Source organism: Pipra filicauda, unplaced genomic scaffold (genome assembly GCF_003945595.2).
Source record: "Pipra filicauda isolate LSUMZ 115617 unplaced genomic scaffold, ASM394559v2 scaffold112_size3218982_pilon, whole genome shotgun sequence".
Taxonomy (NCBI): domain Eukaryota; kingdom Metazoa; phylum Chordata; class Aves; order Passeriformes; family Pipridae; genus Pipra; species Pipra filicauda.
Window position 1 is genome coordinate 1,519,618 of NW_024103574.1, and position 24,489 is coordinate 1,544,106.

A 24,489-nucleotide genomic window follows, 5' to 3' on the forward strand; every position below is an offset into this window, starting at 1 on the left:
TTGCTTCTGGCACTAACTGATTATAAATTGCAATTTAAAACCAATCCACTAGTGATTCTTAATGATTCCATAATATGGTTTACTGCATCGTTCTCAGTTCACAGGACACTGTCCTTTGAGAGACTTGAAGGTTGTAACTGACAGTGCTTAGTCTGCAGCAAATGCCAGCACTAGTTAAGGCTGAAGCAAGACTTACCAGGGCTGCTACGCAGCGACTCCATTTGAAAAAACAAAGTTTATTCCTTTGTTTTGTTTCTGTAATTGGACATCATTAGGGAACTCTCCACTTAATTAGTTTATTGATGTGTTGTTCCTTCATACCTTCAGAATAAACGCAAAGAAGGCCATGCAGCTTTTCCCTGGAAGCTTCACTGCACAGTACACTTTATTTAGGAGATGCTTGACTTTTCCTAACTTACCTTGTAATGGGAAGTTATGTTCAGTATACATTGTAAAAGCAACAATTTAGAATGTGGATAACCTTTAATGCAGAGTTACAGCTACACATTTTTCTAAGTATGGAACAGGAAAAAATTGCCCATTGCAATCAGAGCATGTCTGATATAAAATTTGTAAGAGTTACTGGATAGAAGGTACATCGGTTTTGGGCCGTGATGGAAAAAGTTTACTTGATACATATGGAAAGAAGGGTCAAAACCTCACCAAAAGATAAACTTCTGTAGAAGACTGAGTAATAGGTATGATACTCTGAGCAGAACTTAAACCTTGATTTTTATATCTATTTGCTTCTGATTTTAGAAGTTAAATATATTTCTATTTTTAGCTAGTACTTCACTGTGGATGAGCAAGCCATTGTCCTGTTCCATGCGCATTTACCTTGGGGCACAAAGATTACCTCACAACAGTTTTGTTATACTGAGTGTACCTAGAAGGCATTACAAATATACTTATATCAGGAATATGACTGTGTTTTATTACATTCGATGGCTCACACTTGGAAAGTTTTTACACTTCCTGTCAGTTTAGTGGTGTGATTTTTTTTTTTTTTTTTTTTTTTAGTTATTTTTAGGCTTGGTCTTCAGCACCTACTGTGTAGGAAATGTACGATCTTGTAATAAGAATGAATAGGTTGCAGGTTCAAAGACCTCTTTATCAGGGTTCAGTGTAGCTGCTTTTACTGTCTTTCTCAGCAGCTCAAAAAAGTAAGCTTTCAGAATTTTTGTCTCTCTCCTTCAGCTCCTGTGTAGTAAGCTCCCCCATTCTTTTCCTTGCCCTAAGAGAACAGAATAACCTTTATCCTTCCATGAGGCCAGAAAAAAAGACTTCTGTAGAATGCTGGAAATGCCCCAAAGAAATATTCTTCACTTACCTTTAATGATTTTATCTCCCTTAGACACGAGTAACACACATATGAATAAATGGAGACAGTATGCATATATACACCCATTACTAGGGAGAAAGGCTGTAGACTCATCTGAAAAGGATCTTTCATACTGTCAGCCTTAACTGGTATGTAAAGATGATAACTGAAGTACCAAAAATTAAGTTAATTTATGTAATTTTCTTATGAGCATGTTTTGTAACAGCTTAACTGCATAGAAATGTTCAAATCCAGACATCATTTTTGGCTTAAAGCTAATTTCTGTCACAACTATCTGTCCTTTAAGAGATGTCACTCTTTCTTAACTCAGTTTTGGTGTCGCTCCCCCACTTCTCATTCTGCTTCTGTTTGCAGGCAGATTGTTGCCTTGTGGCCTTGTTGCTGTGCTTACTGTCTTTCCTTCTCTGTGAGCTGAGCGGATGAGGGCAGATGACACTCAGGTCAGTGGTGGTTTCAGCCTTATCTCATACACACTAAATTTTTGTTACTGACTTGTGAGCTGCTGAGACCGACTTGTGTAGGGACATTATGGATCTGGGCCTTAGGGGAGATGGGGCATAAGCAGGGCAAATATAGTGTGATGTTTCTTTAATAGGGGAAAACCAGACTTCTACAGTGATTTTTTTTTCCTGATGTATATAATGGATTAAGTAAAGAACAGAAGAACAGTTTAGTTCAAAGCTTGAAGCAAAGCCTGCTTCATGCTGTTGCAGCTTCTCCGCATCAAAGGAGGAATGTGTGACACAAACCCTGCCTAGCACAGGTTTGGATTTCTTACCAAGTTTTCTGTAGTAATGAAGTAATCTCAGGAAGAGAACAACCACATATACAGAGAAAGTCACATTTTCTCAGTGTTATTCAAAGCAGTCTTTATGCTGGCCAAAGAGGCTGGCAAAAAGGCATTTGTGTCTATTCTCACACCAAAGTTCAGTTCACAGTCCTGTAAATACTTTCAGTGTAAGCACTGCTCTCTGTAATACTGAACTTCCTAGTGCAGAACCCTTCAGTGCTGCTGTTTTGGTTCTTTGTGCCCATTGACCACGCTTGCTGATTTTTATTGGGTTTTGGAGAGCAGAGGATTCAGAGTGGTCCATTTGATAGTCACCATTTCAGGAAAGTAGCAAAATCGTAAGGTAACCTGTAAATTATCAGAGATTATGCTGCATCTGTCTAAAATTGGCAAATGTTATGCTTATATATGGTAATACAAAATTCTACATTAAAACCAGAAGAGAGCTTGATTTATTTCATTGAAGACTATCAAAACAAAAATGTGCCTTAGTAAATCTAGAGCAGCATAACTGACAGGGCTGTGCTGCTGTCTAAACCCAGGACTGGAAAGTTAGATCTACCCTGTCTTTTAAAGAGTGATGCAGGGAGCGACAAAGGAGCATGGTACATGTATGAGATACATCCGGGGCCTCAAAGGCTTTGTCCACACTACACATAGAAGAGTCACCTGTATTTTCACTCTTCAGTCTCAGTGAGTAGCTTAAAAGTGAGACATCTGTTGTGGTTTTAGGGAGAAATAACGGTTCTATGAATCTTGATGTTCCATGTAATACCCTTCTTCCCCTAATTTGAGAGAACCTGGACTCTATAAAATGCAAGAGGGAATGAACAGCTCAGCTGGACGTGAAGTCTGAACTGACGTTTTTAACTGCTGGAGAAAAAAAGGACTAACACATCAGAGAGAAGAAAAAGGAAGAGAGAAGGGGAAAGCAGTATTCACACCTTCTAAATTTAGGCATCCAACCTTAGGTACCTGCCTGTCTTAATTTACTTCAGAGAAAACCAATGCTCTTAAATTTAGGGTCTACAAATCTTACCTTAGTGCAGGGTATGAAGTGGGTGGTGGTAATACCTCTGTCCCTTAGTCCCTAGTGGGGGAAAGAAAGCAGAAAAGTCAACTCAGAATGTCGACCATAGTAGACTGGTTCTCCCTGGAATAATTTGTAATAGTTTATGAAACTTAGACCCTAAGTTTCTAAGCAATCTGATCCTATTGTTCACTTTGATGGCTACTATTTCTAATAGAATTTTTCTTAACCTGTAAGAGTTAAAACCAAAAGAATTAAATTGAGTGGCACTGTTTAGGGGAAAAAATAATGCCCATGTGTTGAAATTACATCCAGGAGGTTACATTCAAGTTCTACAATTTGCCTCTAAGCTTTCCATACTTACTGTTTATTTTTGCAATTGCGTACGAACACACAGTTGCTGTGGGTGGGGTTTAGATTGATCTGACTGGGGCAGCAGGTAATGCTGAACTGTCATTTCCAGTGAGCATTAAATATTGAAAACACAGAATCAGCTTCTCTTTTTGGCAAGTCCTAAGTTTCCATTAGCAGCAGATGGTATACAAGGCAGGGTTAGGCATCTACCTGTAAAGACCTCTTGTTTCTCAACTGCACATCTCTACCACCTGACAGCCAGTCGTGCTGTGATTAGAGTCAGAGGAAGTGGGTGTGCCTTCCATTAGCAAAGGCAGAAAGTAATATTGCTGAAGACTTTTCCTCTTGAGAGCTTTCTTTTTGTGACTATTCATCTTAGAACCACTTCTCCGCACAGAGTGTGGAATGCTTTGGGAGATGCTTGAAAGATGCTGCGGAACATGAACTGTGGCATTTGTGGTGCTAAACGGGATTTGGTGAGGTGGGGGCAGGGAGGAGCTGGAAACCCATATCTTCAGGCAGCACTCATTTGAACGCTGGTTTAAAAAAGCAAGTGAAAGCAGATCAGCCACTGAGGCAATGTAAGGACATGTGTGATTAAATGTTAGTCGTTCCCCCTTAGTTGCTTGCAGCTGTAGAGTAGAGCAAGGTGCAAGCTGGAGTTCTAAAAAAAATATACTGACTTTGCTACCAGAACTGAATGTGTAGACTAAAGTCCTAGACTTAGGAAGGCTAATCAGAACAGTGCAGTGGCCCCTGTACACTGCAGATGTCCTCCTGTTTGTTGGCTTTACTGTGCTATCCTGCAGTTACCCCAAGACAAGAGCTCTAAGGAGGCCCTCTCCAAGAACAGGCTAGAGCCGACACAGAGGTGATCCCAAGGCAGCCTCCTCTTGCCACTCTGCAGAATCCCACCTTGGAAGGCCCCAGGATGATTTGGTAGCCTGTACTTTAAAGGCAAAGTCTTTGGTACGTTTTTGCACGCTGTGATTACCTGTGGGAGCTGCTTGCAAAGATCAGAGCGCAGAGCCAGTGGGGCTACTGACTGCTACATCCTGCACCACTGCAAGCCAGATCAATGCCATCTCTGGCAATTTTGAGCCTCTTAAATTTCATGGTGTATGTAACTGCACTGAACACTTAGTGGGACAGCAGCAGCTTCCTGGGAGTCCTACAATTTGGTTAGAATTAGTCATCACTACAGAGAGTTTGAAGGACTTTGGATTCTGCTTTAATAAGCAGCAAACATTTAGATCAGGATTTACATCATAAATCTTGCTTTTTTGTTCTACTCAAACAGGAGTGTCTACAAATCAGGTTAATATAATTTAACAGTACAGTAGTTAAGTAACAAAAGGATCATAATTGGTAGTATTATCTAAGAAGCCAGAACAACCCTGCTTACAGCTGTCAGCTAAGATCTGACTCATCTAAGGTATTTTATAGCAACCATATGTTAGGCACGTCTATCTCACCTATTATGCAAAAAAATGATAACGTTTCCTAATCAGGATTTGCCACTGAGCAGGATTTTCCATAAACATCTCAGTATTGCAAGTGCTATCCACAGTCAGGGGAAAACCTTTTGCAGACACTTCTGATTTGTTAATTTAATAAATAGAATAAATGCTTACAAATCTGTGGCTAGTACTCATTCAGCCAGGCTGGCTGTAGTTCGAGTTACAGGTGCGTTACTTTGGCAGTTGAAATGTTAAAATGTCACTTTAGCACAGAATTCCTGAAGGTGACTACTAGCTTTTTTGCACTTCTTATGCAAGAAGTGCAAACTCCTGGGTGTTTCAAATTGAAGACATGGTCTCCAAGCATGTGATACATGAGAAATACTTCACTGAGACCAATATTAAATTGGTATAGTATCTTTACCTGCATAGACAGAAGAGGGAGGGTGATTTCATATCAGTATACCAGAGCAAGATTAAAAAATGTTTGAAAATATTAAAGTCTTTTGATAACAATGCAGGTGGTTAAGCTAGAATAGTAATTGCACTTTAACAAAGGCATATGCTGTTGCAAACCCCACTGGCTGTTGATTTTTGGGCAAGTTTTAGATCCAGTTCACTTTTACACAGAAACCTGCCTAAGCCTACACCCCTCTGCAGTCTGACTACTTCTTGCACAAAGATTGGTTATATGTCCAATAGCCTTAACTATTCCCAAGCGATCTTATGGAATAATATGGGGGATGAAGCTGCTGTCCCAACACTTCCCTCTGTTCTCAAAAGGGCAGTAGTTTTACTGCTTAGAAACTCTGATTGACTTAAAAGCTTTTTTGAATAAATTCTTCTTTTTCTGAACTGTGGGCTGTCACTAAATTAAAAAAAAAAAGCAAAGTAGGTATTTTTGCTGCTTAAGATCTTTGGCTTGTTATAAAATTTCACAACTAGAAATGTAGTTAAAGTGTTTCCTTATTAAGATAATTTTTCCAGAGAGTTTTCGAAAATAAGTAATTTTATATTAGCCCTCTACAGCTCTAGGTCAAAAACATGTCATCTCTGCTAACTAGTCATTTCTAAGATCCTCCCAAGCTCTGCTCTTTTGTTCACTGAACATCTGATGCTTCTTGTTATTCTTCTATAACCACAGATGTACCCTCTTCAAAAAACTCACAATCTCACAACGCTAAACTGACAAGTTGAGTGTCAAACCACACACCCCAAGCAGCAGAAGAAAAACAGAATCCCTCTTGAAGGAAAACAAATCACACAAATTGTTTCCAGAGAATGAATCTGAAACATTTCAAACTGTGCCCAGGCATTGTTTCCTAAGAATGCAAATGCCATTTTTATGCTCACTTACTGTATAATCAGAGGCTGCTCTCAGAAGGAAGAGATAATTTTGAACAACTTTTTATTTCCTTGTTAAGGTGAGTTTTATCTCTTTGAGCTGAACTGGAGCCTTGCTATGGGACCAAGATGGGTCTCCTTTTTGCCGAAAAGCAGCAGGGCCGTTGCTGTGCTGGCTGAGTTACACAGCAGGGTAGGTGAGGCCGCTTCCCCGGGAACGTGCGGTTTGTGTGCCACGGAGCCGCTGTGCATCGGAGCCCCGTGTGGTGCTGGCTGAGAGCAGCCGAGAGCTGGACAGGACTGAGCAGAGCTCCCTCTGCCTGAGCAGCCACCTCTCTGCTCTAGCGGGTCCCTGGTGACAGAAGGTTCTTTGGGCAGAGTGAAGAGATTTGTCAGGTCTCTGCAGCCAGGCTATAGCAGGACCCACAGCTCTTTCAGCTGTAGTGCCTCTCTGCAAGCCATCCCTCCTCCCACTGCAAGGGCTGATGTGGAAAAAAATTACAATGCTGTAGTGCTAAGGTGCCAAATATGTATGATTTGGCTTGGCAATAATTCTATAACTTACCTGAAAGGCCTTATGATACTATCCTGCAAAGAATGACATGTGAAGGCAGTAGGAGGGGTCATTATTATGCTGAAAAAATACTCAAGACCAGCTAGCTGGTTTCCTAATTAAACTATCAAGCACAGTTCACACTTTATGCTGTCTTCTTCTCTCTATGGTTCAAAATTTGTCACAGCATTAAAAAACCCCAGTTAAAAAATAAAAAGCATAGCTACAATGTGTATCTGGCTGCCTCGAAGGCTCTCTGTCAATATGTAACTGTAAGATAGTGCTGTTGTTTAGGCTTCACTGAAAAACTTTTTTTTAATCTGATGATTCAAAGGTGAAACATTGACCTTCAGTTTTGGTACTTGACTGACGATCTTCTGTAAAGATCTGTGTAGGAGTAATGCTGAATTCTGGGTTACATCATTTTTATATCAAGAGTTTGAGTCAAAAGTTGGATTTCTCTTTTTCCTAGTTCATTTCTATCTGATGGCCTTGAATATAAAAGATGATGCCTGAAGCAAAGCTGATAAAGTCACCAGTGCAAAGAAGCAGGGGGTGGGAGGGGGGTGGGGAGGGACACAGCAGCATAGATACATATCTTCACATCCTTATTTCCTTTACAAAGGGAGGAAGGAAGTTCCCTGCAGGTTAGCCAGAGAGTATCCGCTCTTACAGTCTAAGAGGTAGCAAAGTAAAATTTCCAGGAGCTGCAGGCTTTCAAAAATATTGAATTCAGTATTTCACAGATAATACTCCATAAAGTGTTTTCTATACCTAGGGCTCCTGAAAAACTTCTACTAAAAATTCACAACAGAGTGTACAGCCAGAGTTACAGACACTCACCCCACCATTTCATATCTCTACTCTGTTTCTGTCCCATCTTCCAAATCCTTCTTGTTCTTCCCATCCCTGTTCCTGGCTATTCCTTATCACTCTACCCCTTTCCTAACTCCAACAGCTAGCACTCATCTTCCTACCTGCTCCCTGTGTGCCCTTATAAAGATCCCACCCAACAGTCAGCTTCCATAGCAGCAGACCCCTGGGCTTCCCACCCCTCCCGCTGGCTCCCTGCACCACAGGAAGGGTCAGCACTGCCCAGTGAGGGCCTTGAGTCTCCTACCCTCCTGTCCACATAGGGAGCTGCTGCAGGGAACCTGCTGCAGGGCTCATTTTTTCAGCACAGGATGGCAAACGGCCGTCTCTGCCCTTGCTCCTCAAAAGTGGCTCACACGTGTCCTTGGTTTGGTGCCCATGAACACAGGTGACCTCTCTACGGCTGGGATGGCACTGCCCCGGGGCCAAGTGGATTGTGCAGGCAAAAGTACTCATATAAGGATTCTTAAAACAGCATCTTTAGGTTATTATGAAGGTTGTCTCTAAAACAGATATGACTCACCCAACAGCTACAGCAGTGCTCCTGCGCAGAGATGAATAAGAATTTTTATGCAACTTCTTTAATCAGAAGAGGCCTGCTTGGTTGAAAATGAAACCTTTGCAGGAAAATGTTGGTTTTGATTAATTTCTCAACTTGAAAAAGTGTCCAAATTGTCAGTGTGTATCACTTCAGCATTTCTAAACACACAGAAAGGGGGAAAAAGAAAAAATTAAGAAAATTAAGTTTCAAGTCACTTTTCATTTTAAGATGGGTTAAATTTCATTATATGATCAACTGGAGTCCAGCCATTTTAACACACTTTACACCATGAGTTTTTTATTTGCAAAAATTTACATTTTCACTTGTCTTCCCAAATTGTTTGTTGTAGATTACACTATGTAAATACTCAAATGTATTTTTCCTTAGTAGAAGTACAGTATTTATTTTTAAAACTAATTTGAGGAGGAGCCATAACAGCTTTGTTCGGAATTTCCTGCTATGTAATAGTAGCCCTTGTATCTCTATAGACTGTTACCTATCAAAGCCATTACCTTTCATAATGCAACCTCAGGGAAGATTTTATTGCTGAAAAAAAAATATCCATTCCTACTTTTAACTAACTGTTGTAAGAAATTGTTTCGTTTCAGAACTTTGACCAGGATTACAAATTCACCTCTGAAAATGGATCAAACTAATCAGTGGTTTCAGAGGATCATGCTTATTTTTATTTGCTGACTTTTTGACTGAGCTAAGTCACCTTATGGCATATTTACATTTATTGAGGTGAGCTCTCTACCTGTTGAGGACACCATTAAGATGATTATCAATTAGCCATTTGATCATCAATTTCAAAGCATTTTCCAAAGATACTAAAGCCCTTCTCACAGAAAAAGAAAGTGAAAGGGGAGTGGCATGACTCATCTGGGCACATGGACTATATCAGATGCAGAGCCAGAAATTAACTGAGCTTCTGGTACCCACACTCGTGGCCAGGGCACTAACATGGCTTTTACCAAAACTGAGAGCAGGCATCCCACCATTTTGCAAAGGAACATCCCTTTCTGGTGGAACATGCATTTGCAATTCAAAATATATTTGCTTGGGTTTTGGCAATACATGCTGTAATGCCTCCCTTACTCTTTTGCCTAACCCTACCCAGAGCAGGAAGAAAAATAAAAATGCATTGAGCATATTTTTCTGTATCAGTTGCTTTGGCTTGATGTTGCTGATACTGTAAACTTGGCTCCACTACAAGCAGAAATGTTACAGTTGAACTCAGTGAGATTTTCATAAGTAATCACGACCAGATTTGGGTCATATCTGTAGATATACTCACTGCAACCTTTAGACTCAGTTTTGAATGTGGTTAAGTGTGTTGAGGCCAAGCACTGTAAAATAAAGAGACTAAAAGCAGACTGTTTGCTCTGGCCTCAAGTGTGAATGCTGAGCTCTTTGAGGAATCTGAGCCACTTCATCTGTCTTCTTGTCCCTTTATAACCATCCTACCCGTTGAAGAAGACAAGATGAGGCTACAGACGTAAGGGCAGCTGATGACTGGGACAGAGCTACATGGGAGATGTTTGGAGAGCACAAAACAGGAGCACTGTGGGGATGGAGGTTTTGATATCCTCTAGCTCAGTGCTGCTCATTAAGGCCACCAACAGTAAACTCATGGGGTTAGGCCAGGGGCTTTAAACTGCCCTCAGGGAGAAGATAATGTAGCCAGTCTGGTAAAATGGCTATATCAGAAAGAAAGCAGGATGGACTAGAGCAATTAATAATACTTTATAAGAGTCTTGCAAAACCAGAGTATGTTTCAAAGCAGCAATGAACTTCAGGTAAAAGATGAAAGAGGGTTATGAGAGACAGTCCAAGGAAGCCTAAGCCAAGTGGTTAACTACTACTACAACAACCCAATAGTTCTGGGTTAATTTGGGATGATTAAGGAAGAAAAAAGTGCTTGGGGGTTGGGCATGGGTGGGAGCTGTTGTTACAAACTAGTAAGATTGCAAATCTTGTCTGACTCTGAGCAAAGATTATAAGTATTAGTTCATAGTTCTAGATGGGTTGGTTTGGGGTGGTTGTTGGAGGTTTTTGTTGTTTTTTTTTAAATCCAGGCCATCCATGTAGAGGGGCACTTTTTATTCAGTGAATTGCATCAGCACAACACTCAAGGTACATACAGTATTTGGCAGCTTTTGCTGACCTTGCCAGTTTAGAGCCCATGACTAGCACTTGTTCAGAGAGGGGGGTAAGGAAGTGCCAGCACCAGGTGCCATGTGGAAACTTAAGCAGCACGAGCTTAGGAGGAGAGAAAACACAGTAGAGGTCTAGGGAAGAGAAGAAGAATGAGAACAAAGGTTTGACACAGAAGGGAGCAGCAGATGAGCTCACAGGAGGAGAAAGGGGTGCAGGGAAGAAGCTGTGATGCTAAAAATCTGTGACAGTAGAATGGGCAGAGAACATTAGAGGATGTGGAGCCATAGGGTAATAAGGAGAGTAGGTCAGTGTTACAGGGTGATCTGAATCGCATAGTCACAAAATGTGTTTTAATACAACCAGATGCAATAGAACCACCTGGGAGAAAAGAAAGCAAGCTCCTGGGATGAGAATCTGCCTCTGAAAGCAATGATGGATATAGGGTGTGAAGTCAGCCTAGACAGCTAAATGCTCAGCACAAAAGTGTAATTATCTTTTTAGCATCTGCATCTGTGTATCAATGTTTTGTTGCATGTATTCCTGTACAGATGTTTCTTTAAGTACAGTACTAATTATAAACAGAAGAACCACCACAAAATCTGCACAAGCGTCACAGACTTGTGAAACCATTGCAGACCCAAACCATGGTGCAGATGGTGAAATGGTCTTGTGTGGGAGTTAACTATTTCCACATTAACGTTATTCAATCACAGTGGCCCATTTTCACATAGCTTGCTGAACTTCAGAAGGTTTGCACAAAGGTTAAGGTTTGACATTTTGAGACGGAGTATCTTAGTCCTCTATCCTCTAGTGAGAACTACAATAAATAATCAATAATAGAAGAGAAACACACACTCTTACTGCATCCCTTTCCAGGGTGGAAACACTGAAAACATGCTTTTTTGACACAAATGCCTATTCTGAGGTTTTCATTACCAGGATTTCCAGTAAAATAGCCATAGGCAAGAAAGCACTTAATGTGACTGTTACATTAGGCTTCCTGAAACCACATGTAAGTGGAATTGTGAGTGCAGGCGTAAGAAAATGTCCTTAAACTTCTGATGGACAAACAGAATTACACTTCTGTCAATATGTAAGGTTGTGATGAGGTTCTACATAAAGGGTAGCATTTAGTGTTTTAGGGGGTTTTTTTGTAACCAGTGTGATTTCTGTTAGTTTATGCAAAGCACACCTCTAAGAATGAAACAGATTGAGACAGGGCATAACGTCTTGTTACAGCAGCATAATTCATGACTGCATTCAGAAATCACTTCTCTCTTTAGATTTAGGTATTAGTTCAGAGATTACTTCTAGAAAGCAGTATTATTATCTCTTAATCACTCTGTTCTACAGATCTCTAATTATATGTTTAGCTAATTTATTACTGCTGCACATCTGTTATTTCTGCAGTACCGGATAGATACAGCACAACATTTTCAGTGTTACTGCCATCATAGAGCACTGTATCTGTAGGAGTTTGCCCTTCTTGATCAGAACCCACCCCTCTCACCCTGGTACTTGCTGTTTTGAGGCTGTGAGAGGAGGAGGAGAACCCTGGAAGCAGCCTGCCTGCTCTCACTTTTGTCTCCTGGATGCAATGACCAACTTAAGGGAATTTAGCTGCAGAGTCCTTGAAAGTCTCCACCAAACATGTATGAATTGTGGGTTCACAGCTTGCAGTAGGAGTTGCAGGTTGGACAGAGGTAAAACTCCAATACTAAAACAAAGATCTTGGCTAAAGGCTTGATCTCAATGTCCTGGAGCAATTAAAAGAGCAGCAGAGGTACCAAACTGTTACCCATCACCAACATGGCAGGATTCAAAAGCTCTCTGGTCTGTGTGCCAGTCTCAAGTCAGAAGCTGAAGCCACCTGCACACTGATTCCCTGGTCACTGAGAGTCACTGCTTTGCTCTACAAACCCAGCAATGTCATCCAGACAGCACTCACAGGCATGCAGGTACAAACATGATGTAGAGGGAATTGGCAGGGTCATTAAGGAAAGTCCATACGCCCTTGTGTCCCCAGGTATAGGTCCCATTTCCCTGTCACACACCTTCAGGTAAAGAAACAAAGTGCCCATTTCAGAACAGCAGCTTGAGAGGGATGAACTTTTTCAGGTGCTTTTCCTCCCTTGGGACAAAGCAGTTCTGCAGGTACCCTGCAAATAGGAGTGTGGAGAGAGGGGAAGACTTCCCACCCAACGTACCACGAGAGGGAACTGCAGCTTCATAAAGAGGAGGGCACAGAGCCAGAGAGACATTTTCCCAAGAGTTCATTTTCAAAGATTGCTGAAACACAGTGGCTGCCTGTAAACCCAAGCAAACAGCAACATAACGGGTCAAGCACTGACATAAGAGAGTTCAACCTACTTTGGTAATCTGACAGTTACAGGCAAATGAGAACGGGGACCATAACAGCAACTCTTAAGCAACTTTTAAACACACAGTGTTTCCTATGGTCACAACACAGAGCAATCCCAGGAACAAGTTCTCTTAGCACATAATGACTGATAAGTCACCCAAAAGACAAAAACCCCAGCACTCTTTTTAAATGCAAAAAAAGATTTATAAAAAAAAAAGTAATTTGAAATAAATACCTTCTACGAAAGAGGAGAAGACTTGTCAAACCCTCCTGTGTGCATTCTACTAATTGGACCAACCCACAACCCAAACCACAGAGCATTCAGGCAGGGTCTAATCCCACTGCAAGGAGGCTCCTGTCACACAGTAACCTCCCCTCTCCATTAAGGTTGGGTTCTGACCAGGAATGGTTGCATCCTTCACTCTGGTTTCTGGGGATTTACTGTTTTGTTACAGCATTGGATGTGCCACTTCCAGTTTAATGCACTGAATTTCAGGCTGACCCCAATCATGTGCACAGCTACTGAGCACAAGTTCTTTCCCCAGGAAGGTTTAAGAGTAGCCCTTTGTGTCATGTTAGTCCCCTGCCTTGAGGAAGAGCAGAGTGAAAAACAAATGCTGCCATAAGCGCAAACCCAAAATGTGCTGAGCCACACAGAACTGCAGTGGAAGTACTGGAGATAAGAGTAACACCCACTGACCTGGTATTTCCAATAGTCAGCAGTGACCAGGAAACAACCGTTTTCCCCCAGTAGATGGACTGTTGCTGAGTTTAGCCTGCAGAGACACCCTGGCAGCACCAGTGAGACTCTTGCTATATAGGTTAGATGCAGTCCACACAATATTGATTGAGTTACAGAGCTACAAACAGGTTCAGTTGAGTTTAGAGCACAGACCACTCAGATTTACCCTAAATACAGCAGATTAGATATAGGTCATCCTACAGTCAGGTTCCTGCTCTTTGACTTCAGTTAGAATAAGACAAATCTGTCACATGTGAGTCAGCTTCTAAATGCTCTTGGCATGATGGGAGTTTGCATTTATACAGAACTATGTAAATACCAAAAAAGAAACTAAAGATTTGACCTTTGTTTACCCAAGTGAGTCTCAATTGAAAAGGCATGTCAGATTTTAATAGCATTTCTAGGATTGATTCAGCTCTGACAGGCCAATTTCCACAAATTGACTGCAAGTACAACACATCTGTACTCAGCAGGAAGCCTACGCAGAGACTGCAGTGGCATCAGGAACCCACAAGTTACACAAAATAAACACTTTGGTGCAAAAGTCTGAACCAGGAGCAAAGCCAACATGACAGAATGCACTGATTTATTCACCACCTTCTCTCCAGCAAGGAGCCCTCTCCTGCAAACATCTCTACCACATCTGGCTGTCCCAGGGGAATGCCCAGCGGGTTGGAGAAGGTGCACGAGCAGTGCCAGTCCTCTGACAGCACCATCGATGAGTGCACCCTGCGTGCACAAGCTCATGGGAACCAGTCATCAAGGGGGCCACTGAAAGTAGCACTAGCACTGTCAGCACGGGACCAGCACTGGCAGAGATGCCCTATCCAAAGCTCTGTGTCCCTTTGCTCACATGTAAGCCCAAGACAAATCCTCAACAAGGGCACTTTTACCTTTAGTCACAACTTCATGACCATCTTTTTAATACCTTGGGCAAATATTGACTCGGATCCAACAGACTGAAAATATTTGTTTTGCACCAGATGCAGTGCGTGTGTATCTTTGAAACATTAGCTAAAGGAGTGATTTGGGAAAATAAAAATTCTAGGTGGATGTGTTTACTTTGCAAGGTTGTTGGTGTTGAGCTCAGATCCCAGAAGTGTGTGTGAAGGTTTCCACCACAGGCAGAGAGCCAGCTGTGAGCACCAGAGGCAGCAAAGCTGTGTGCACACACGTGCATTCTGCCTCTGCACTCACCACATGACAGAGGGAGGGCTGGGGATCACTGGTGAGGACGTTAACGGGTCCATACACTCCCGCTCTGAAGAGACCTGAAAAGGTCTGTGAGGTATAGAAGAAATTACTGAACTTATCACTTCAAGACACATCCTCCAAAGTTCTTGGCATCTAATGTCGGGGCTGCTTTTTGCAAGAACTTGAGCATCATTTCCCTGGCTCCCAGCTGACATCAGCTTTTGGAAATGATGACACTGTTTCAAGGGAAGGGAAGGTAACACATATCTAAAGCACATATCTATGCAGGGAAACAGCCTTTGTTAGGAGGCTGAAAGCAACAGAGAGGTAGTTTGAGTGGTTTAAGTTGCTTCAGTTTTCAATTCTTAGGACCCTCCCTGCCCCAAGTGCCAATTCCCCATATGGAGGTATCTCCATATCCCCAGTTCCCCAATATCCCACTCTCCTACAAAAAATTATCAGTCAGGTGCAGCTTTGGCAGTTGCAGAGCTTGCTTATGGAAACTGGAAAAGAGAGGGAAAAAAATACAGGAACTGAAGGAATAGCACTTCAGCACCATTCAGTAATCTATGGATATTCCTTCTGTCCAATATTTTCATTTTGGGAGTTAATTAATTTGGGGGGCCTTTCAGAAGGAACAGGATTGTGAAAAGAGGTTCTTTTCTGCATTCTTTTCTGCACATACACCTACCAAATAAGCATAGAAGAAAAAAACTACAGAATTTTGTTCAGTATATTTGCAGGAAGAGTCCTAGTGAAATATTTGTTTGCTGGGCAACTCTGCCAAACTCAATAGTTAGAAGTTTGTATAGAACAGAATTATTCCTTGGAAACACTGGACTGGAAATTCATAGCAATGCTTTTTGATGTCTCTTAAAATAATCATCTTTGAGTCTGCAGCACATCCCAGGCAGCATTTGAGAAGTACAAGAGTAACATTTTGCTGAGTCTTTTTTCACAAGTGAATCTTTTCATCAGATAGACAACAACACCTGACACCTGGGGCTCTCATGCCCTCTGAACAGTCAACAGATTTTGCCCAGAGCAACAAAAATGAGCAAGCCACACACTGATCCACACATACACCTACCTCTAATGCACTGCCTCCTGCCCCACTGGAAATTCAGGGGTATTGGAGTTTTCCTGGTCATGAAGGATCCCTACAGCAGCCAAGGCATCCTTTCTTACCTGCAGGGTCTCTGTGAATCTCTGCAGGAAACTAGCCCTGAAAGCTTTAATCAGACACTAAGCTTGCATTAAAATCAATCTAATAACATTTGGGAGCTGTGGGAACATTGCACCTCTCTGAAGGGGAGTTATAGGTTGGTTTCAACGTGATGATCAGTTAAACCAGCACTAGAAAAGAGATCGAATTTCTGGCCATATGGTTCCTTGAAATATTCCCTTCTGACATAAGTTCATTACCAGAGGCCAAGACACTTCACAGTAACATACCACAGGTTCAAGGAAGGTTATTTTACAGGAACCCTAGAAAGACACTTTTCTGTACTCATGTTAATGTAGTTAAGCTCAAGCCTCAGTGTCACAGCAGCCAGCATGCAGAACCTCCTAATGCAGTTGTAAATCTACAAAGGCATTTTTGAGGTTTCACCCTGCCAAGGAAACTCTGTAGATATGTTACAGTCAACATGTCTCATACCTGGAGGTTTCTGAGCCATCATCCCCACCATCAATGCTATGCACACTCCCTCCCCAGCTAATTCTTGACAGTCCAGCACACTCTTAGCTCTGTGTGTCCAAGTGAGTTCAGCCTAGGTTTCCTTCCTCAGGATCGCAGCAGGTATTTAAGTACTCCATCTCCCAAGTCATATTCAGGTTATATTCCCCCTTCAAGGTGTTTGAGGCATTCCTGTGGAGGAATCAAATCACTCCAGCACCACCTCATGAATCCTTAGCCTGACCTTTCTGCCTACAGCTGCCCAGTGCCTGGACATGCCAGAGGCATTTGCTGCACAGGTTTTCTCTCAAGTATTGTGGTGGAGTTTCCTCCACCTCTTTGTCAACAACTGTTACAACATACAACCAAGCACCACCGTTAGCAAGTGCAACTACCCTATTTGAAATTTCTCTTTCAAGTTTATAGGACTGCGAACACACAATGAGTCCCTAGTAGGTCTCTGTATGCTGTTAAACAGAATCTCCCCTGGCCCATGACTTCCTCATACTGATGGCATCTTCCCTGTTCCCCCTACTCCTCTGCCCTGACCAGCCTTTACACAAAGGGGCATTTTAGTTTGGTTTTGTCCTACAGAAGTGAATTTCAGTCCTCAGGGCATCGTAAAAAGTTGTTAAGTCAATTCTCAGTCACATGAACATGGCTTTGTACAGAGCTAACAATAAAAAGGATCTGTGCAAAGCCCATTTACTGACAGATGAGGAATTAGGGCCATTTCACACTTTTTAAGTTGACAAAATATTTTGTTATGCTATGAAGAACATGAAGGCTTCTGGAAGCATGGTTGGGTAGCTGCAGTGTCAGTGTGATCAGAAATTATGTCATATCCCCTGGCTACTATGGGCTGTGCTAAAGGGGCACTTTAGCTTCCTTAGCCCCTAAACCTGATTTCAGTCACCACCCTTTATTGTCAATAAACATAAGAGCTCCCCTTTGGAGTAAAGAGATTGAAGTAATAGGAAACATAGGCACAGGCCACATGTGTGTCAGGCCAGGAGTAGGGCTGCATGGTCACAGGCCTGTTCTTGCCATGCACTGGCCTGTCTGGTAGCCCACATATAGGAGCCAGCTCTTAGTAAGGTTGTCTGCCACCAACTCTCACATAGATGTGACAACCCTCTGTCACAGCGTGGGGGGACAGGGAAAACACAAGTCACTGAATCATCCCATAGCAGCAGCAGAGAACAGGCACAGCAATCCCTGCAGCCCAGCTGGAGAAAGATGAGAAACAGCTTTTTGGGTAGAAAGTGAGGCCTGGTATTTGTTGGTTTCTATGCCATTCAGGAAAATAAAGTGCAAGGAAACAATTTTTTGGTGGTGGATTTTTTACCTTTCCCCCCCCTGCTTCAGCACTGCCAGGCCACTCTTGTCAAGAGGCAGTGGCACCACTGTAGAAGATTGATTCACCCACCAGTACTTGTGCTCTCAGGGACCTTCACTGATTGTCAGCTGAATTCCCACCATATAGCTAACCAGGAGCAGGACTGGAAAGAGGGCAATAACATTTACCTAGGAGACTCTCACTACCAGCACCAACAGGCGCCCTCGCTGTAACACATGCTGCACATCTAGTTGTGCTGCTTAACTGTAGCATTTCCCCTGATTAGGTTGAACAGCAGCAGAACCCAACCCAGCCGGTGCAGTTGTCCTTTTGTGTTACTCTTTACTATGTGGGACCCTCAGGATCCAACACCCTTCCTGGGTGAGAACCATGTCTCTTTATGTTTGTGTTTTACATAGAGCATTTTGGCTCTCCACGCACTACTGAAGTCTAAAACACCAGGGTCCTTAACCTTGCCAGAGCATCAGTACAAAGGCAGCAGTAGCCTTCTCCAACATGCAAAGGTTCACAGAAAAAATTACTCAAACAAGATTTAAGCAACCGAACATGCGGAGGAACAAAACAGACATCCAAATGGCAAGTGGAAAGAGCCACAGTTAAAAAACAAACCACAGCAGTCTCAAAAGAGAGAAGTAACAGTCAAATATCTCTCCTTCTGAAATTATTTGGTGCCCAGCAGTTTGAGGCACTTCACACTTAAGCAGGCACGTGCTCTTCCATGGCCCCATGTCTGGCTGGAGTCCTGCTGTGAGCGGTGTGAAAGGTTTCAGACAAAGGAATTCAGAATTTAGGGAAGAGTAAGATAGGACACAGCTTACCCCACTTGCATAAAACCCCTTCCTTCCAGAAATGCAACCGTTCTTTTCCATCCTGCAAGGGTCTGTGATGCAACTTGGGCTGGGGAAACTGGGACGGAAGCACCCACTGGAACATCGCCCCCCTTGCCTGGAATGAAGGGAGAGGTGGCAAACAGCCTCACCACCTCAAGTGGCCACAGAAATCAATCCGAAGATTGCCAAACCCCCATAGGAAACAGCAGCGGTGAGCCTTGCCAGAGCCAGGCCTGGCTGACAAATGGGCAGGGGGAGAGCGAGGCTGCCCGGCCCAGTGGAAGAGCTCACAAGCAAAACGCCTCAGCCATGGTGGAAACGTCACACAGGAGGGAGAGGGACACTCTTCTCAACTGCCATTAATGTTAATTTAGGCTACTGAAAACACAAATAATTCCAAAACCAACTGACAGCAGATATATAGAGTACACACTAAAGCTCAGCAAAGGTCAGGCCCCTGCAGCACAAAGCCCAGCACAAGCACACAGGAAGACCCAGCTCTCAGAGCTCAAGGCGACAGCACCCTGACTCACACTCACTATTACTCAGTGCAAGCAAGAGCATCCTGGTCCAGCGGGTCTGAACTCGCTGGCTGCAGGTTTGCAATAAAAGATGTCTTCACCCACAACCATTATTCCTGCAGCGGCTCAGACAGTTGAACAGCTACATAATGAGCATCAAGACCATTTTTCACCCCTTCCCTTTTTGGGAGCTGGTCTCACCCTCCTGCCTGCCTATCCATACTGCTGTGTTTCAGAGAGGCAAAAGGCAACAGGAGAAGCAGACCTGACCATTTGTGAAATTGGGAATTTAGAGTGTAAGTTAATTGCTAGAAGCAGCCCCTGGAAGCAATTTAGACCACGTAAATGTCTATTCTCTTCTGGCTTACCACATAATGAAATACAATTAATTTGTTGTGGCTCTTAACTGCAATACACAACTTTCCTATATGAAACACTGAAAACATATTTTTGCCTCTTTTCTTTTCAGATAAGTGTATTCTTTTGAACTCTGGGACTTAGTTTCCTGTCTCTTGCTTGCATTGATTTTCCCCTTTGAACTCACCCGTTGAGCCTATCAGTGAGTTTTGGGAATGTATTATTCATAGGGGGAAAAAAAAAAAGAAAGTGTAAAACATAAGTTTTGTGTCATACTGGCCTGTCTATCACCTCAGAGGATTACAGTTTCCCTTTAATGCCAGCTGGCTCTATTACAGTAACTAAATAAATGGAATATCTTGGCCATTTTAAACATCTGCTGTGCTGCACTCCTGCCCAGCCACCTCTGACATGCATGCCAAGGAGGGAGCTGGCAGCACGAGCCAGCAGCTGAGGTGCTTTTTGGGCTGCTTGAGCAGAGGACCCCAGCATTGCGGCATGAAATGCTGCCAGTGCCTTGGCAAGCTGGGCCTGGGCAAGCTGGGGCGGATGTACCCCATGCATGGTAGTATCCAGCCAGCTGGCAGATCCCACGTGTGTCAGAAAGTTGGCTGGATGGTTTTAAAGAAAAAAATCTTTTCAACAGCTGTTATATTATTTTCTTTCTAGGTTAGTCTTATTCAGTATTCTTTTATGATATCTCTACTAAAAAAAACCCAAAAACATGCAGATGAGAAGCAGCATGTTGGAACAAGCAAATAAAAGTGGTTTGCTTTCATCTGATTTAAAAGATTTATCACATGCTCCAGGTTAATCCGTTAAGCAACATTATTCCAACAAGGTGTGGCCAACACTTTTATAATGTATGAAACACTACTTTCAGATTTATGTGCTCTCTCTCTTTATAGTCCATATGTTGTGGATATCACAAACTGGTGTGACACAGACTCTGGAAATTTTCTGAGACTCCTATATTGTTTTTTTGTTTTGTTTTCTTTCCCCAGTAGGGAAGTCAAAGACACAACTAGATACCCATATCCAATGTACATTCAGATCTGTCTGCAGCTTCAGATGCACAAATATCTTTTCAAATCTGATTCCATCATTTTACACACCTTATAATGCATTACAGATGTTTTCATGCCTTAAATCTATTTAGAGTGCTCTATTACTCGGAGGAAAAAATACTGGAAACTTCCACTATCCTACGGACAATTTAAAAAAAAATTACCCTTGGCATTCTCAGCAGCCACTTCCACTGCAGGTGAAAACAGACATACAGGAGGTGGCTTGGCAATGGAGTGAGGTCGAGGATTCAGCAGGGAAAATCTCTGGAATTTTGACTCTGAGCAAGCATCTAATAAGGTCTCTGCTAGAGAAGCACTCCATTGACTTACATGCATATTTCAGTGCTTTTCTAAATCACAATTCACCCAAACATAGCTGACCTATGTTTCACTATTAAGTTTAGAGTAGGACCCAAATCTTATACAGCAAAGGCAAAATCCATTCCTGATGTGAACTGGGGTAATGCTGGAGATGAATTTGACACAACTGACCTGTTTGGGTTTTCTCTCTTAAGGATGGAAAATGCAGAGACTTGAGGAGCACACCTTTGTCAACGTGCAAGAGCAGCACAGCTTGCAAATAGAGTTGCATGAGTCTTGCAATCTTTCACCCAGGGCTTATTCTAAAAACCTCTTCCTCCCCCCATCAACTGTAACAAAAGTTTTGCTTGAGGAAGGAGCAAGACCCAGAAGAGCTGCTCTCTCACTTGTGTTGCAATATCCAATCTGAGTGTTACTATCAGCTTTTGAAAACTGACTATATAGAAAACACAGATGATGTTTGCATATTTTAATTTTAAACATCTCTGCTTGGCATAAGGATGGAACCTAATAAGTTGCTTTGTTTCTGCCTCATGAATTAATTCACCTTGGTAACTGATTTGGATAAAGCATTTTGATTCCAACTACTAAATTTGTTTTCTGGGCAGGCAAAACAACTTTTGGAAGCAAAGTAACAAGTTCATTAGCTTGCCAGGAGAAGTACTTTTATAATATCTTTAAGGAATAGATCTTTTCTTTTTATAACCCACTTGTTCCACCCATGTCTTTTACATCAATCAGATAAATTCACCTTGTTTTTCAATGCCCTGAATTCTGATAGCTCTGCACACTTGATAGGTAATTTAATCATTGTTGGCGTGGATGAACACAAGCTCAAATTAGCTTCTGAAAGGCTTAGTCGCCCTGTAGATAGCTCTGCCTTTCCACTTTTATGCAGGAACTGAGCTTCGCCAACTGGTTAGCTAGAGGTGTCATTAAAAATTTACAGAAAGAAACAAAGGTGTGCTCCAGCGTCTCTCCTTACCCTTTCTACTGTTACTCTGGCAAACAAAAGGTATGGAACCTGCTTCATGAATGTAATGTAATATGCATAATGCATTTTTAATGGCACGCAGTAATAACATTGAGAGAGATATTTCCAATCTTCAGACTTGCACTGCAGCCTCTCAGTAGCCTGTTCTGATTCTCCCCAGATAAATCTTCTTTTCTTCATTTCAATTCCCCACCTTAAAGCTATGTCTTTTCTCCACAGGTAGCTGCATTTTACCTAAGCCAGCAGCTGGCACTCCTGCAAGAGGGGCTGGGGAGGTGGGAACACCTTCCCATGCAGCCACACGTGGACATTTTGGGGCAGTTTGGGCCTGAGCAGCAGCCCAGCACTGGTCCCCTGAGACACACCAGTGAGCTGCAACACGCTCTGGCAGGAGACACACTTGAACCAATACAAACACCGGAGTTTCTTCCCATAAAAAACATTCTCACCACCTGGGCTGCATCCACGCTGCCTCCCCGGCTGCCCGCCCCAGACAGCAGGGCAGCACTAGGCTCAAACCACACTAGTAGCCCTGTTGGAAACGGGACACTCCAGGGGAACAGGCACACGTTGCTACTGTCATCGTAAAGGCAAATGCCAGCAACTGAGCCTGCTCAGGGTCTGCTGGAGTGAGGCCTGCTCAGAGGGAGGGAGGAAGGCTGTGCCCGGCAGGAAAGGCCCTCCTGAGGGCAGAGGAGCTGGCACCCAAGCCACCCCATGCCCAGAACCCTGGCTAGCACTCAACTCCATCCACACCACCCCTTTTCCTGTAAAATAAATACTGAGCATAACCCTGGGACACCCCAAGCCTACCTGTGCCACCTGATGAGCCGCTCCTTGGAGGCTCCCCTGGCCCGGGCAGGGCCCAGGACATCACAGGTCCTCCCCATCAACACTTAGTGTCCTACACTGACCTTCTGCATTAATTAATCCAGCATAATGGGCCTCATGTGTGGTCATCAGAGCACCTGGCACCTTCTGTGGTGCCTGTGCCACAGCCTCTCTCACTCACTGCTGGGCTGTTCAGTAAGAGCTCGGTGTGTGGGCAGCCCTGCCTGGCAGCAAAGCCCTGCCCAAGTGGGTTCGCCCTGTGGGGATTCGCTTCAGCCATAGCCTGCGATGGCGACCTGTGGGGAAGCAGCTGAGGTTCTCAGGGGTGGCAGAAAGCAGAAACACAGAGGGACCTGGGTGCCACCATGGCAAGCAGAGCGCCACGGCCCTCGGGTGGGAAGGGTGCCGCAGGGCTGGGCCAGCCCAGCAGGGCACAGGGGCCTCTGCTCACTGGGTTTATCCAAAATAAAAGTACAAAGCTGAAAACAAGAGTATATACCCATGTGGGCACAAGATTACATGCACATATAAAAGCCCAGGCTGCCATGCTGCGCTCTGCTGGGAAAAGGACAAGGGAGCCCTCCATCCTCCTCCTGCTTCTCTTTTGTATGGGCTGCAACTGCCAGATGGAGTCTGCCCTGCTGACAAGGCAGGCAGGCAAAAGGCAATGCTCTGAGTCCCAACAGGCTTAAGTATAAATGATGCACCTGCTGCTCAGGTGTCCCTGCAAACTCCCAGGCACAGACATTTAATCTTGTGGGGGGACATTCAAGTTTCTCCTGGGCTAAGCAGGGACTTCTGGCAGTCTATACTTCCAAAGCAGACACTTAAAACCACTGTTTCTCCTCTAAACCCTTTCATGCTGATAGCACTAGGCCCAGTATACCCCAGTCTTCAAAAGTGTAAATGTTTAACTGAAATCAGTGGGAGCTGGACAAATATATATGGCAGTGGTGTTCTCCAATCACTACAGACCTTGTGCAAATTCTGTCCTCAGATTCTGTATTCCTGACAATCTCTGTATTGTTGTAATGGCTGACATTCACAAATGTGCTTAAGTTAGATATTAAATAAAAATCATTCTGGACCATCCTCAATACTTTATTAACTTAAAACATTGTTCCAATAAATATGTGCCAAGAAACATAAGACACTCTGTAAACTCTAAATAAGGACATTTACAAACCTGTCAACAAAGTAAAAACAGCTTTTTTTTTTTAACTGAGGTACATGCAGGGTTGTTTAAGGCAAATTAAGTCAATTATACTTTTATAATAATTCCTGCCCACCTCAGAAAGTTTCCCTCTAAAAATTAAAAAACCAAAACCAAATATACAAATGATGCTATTGAGTAGCTATTTTCCAGTTATTAGAACAAGCCCAGAGTGCAGAAGCCTGTAATGGTTCTGGACAGAAAGTCTGTGCCTTCCTTGTGCTCCCGCCTTTCTCAGGCAGGATCACTTGTTGGACTGGTTTCTAGTTCTAAGGCATAATTCTGTGCTTTGGCTTTTCCAGTGGTCTTTTCACAAACTTCCTTCTCCCCACAGGATGTAGGAAGAGGTAACCCCCCCATACCTCAAACACTCAGGCAGTCAGGCCTTGCACGGACAGAGAGACAGTTCTGGAAGGACAAAAAGGGCCTCTCTATAACTGATAATGCAGCTCCTGATTTGCACCAGAACAAGTGAGAGCAGACTCAGACCCAAACTGGTACCTTTGCTTAAAAACCAGAAAGATGTCAAACTGCACAGTCCTGAAAGGAAACCATCCAAGAGTGAACCCATT

General features: G+C 43.1%; 1 long non-coding RNA gene across 1 annotated transcript; it reads right to left on the reverse strand.

Moving 5' to 3' along the window:
* Nucleotides 1-1,041: 1,041 nt before the first annotated feature.
* On the reverse strand, nucleotides 1,042-22,927 carry LOC113983686. The gene is made up of 4 exons (XR_005564251.1): nucleotides 22,687-22,927; nucleotides 8,270-8,445; nucleotides 3,172-3,222; nucleotides 1,042-2,480 (listed from the first exon to the last, which is right to left on the reverse strand). It is a non-coding gene; the product is annotated as an uncharacterized LOC113983686 (long non-coding RNA).
* Between the last annotated feature and the right edge of the window lie 1,562 nt (nucleotides 22,928-24,489).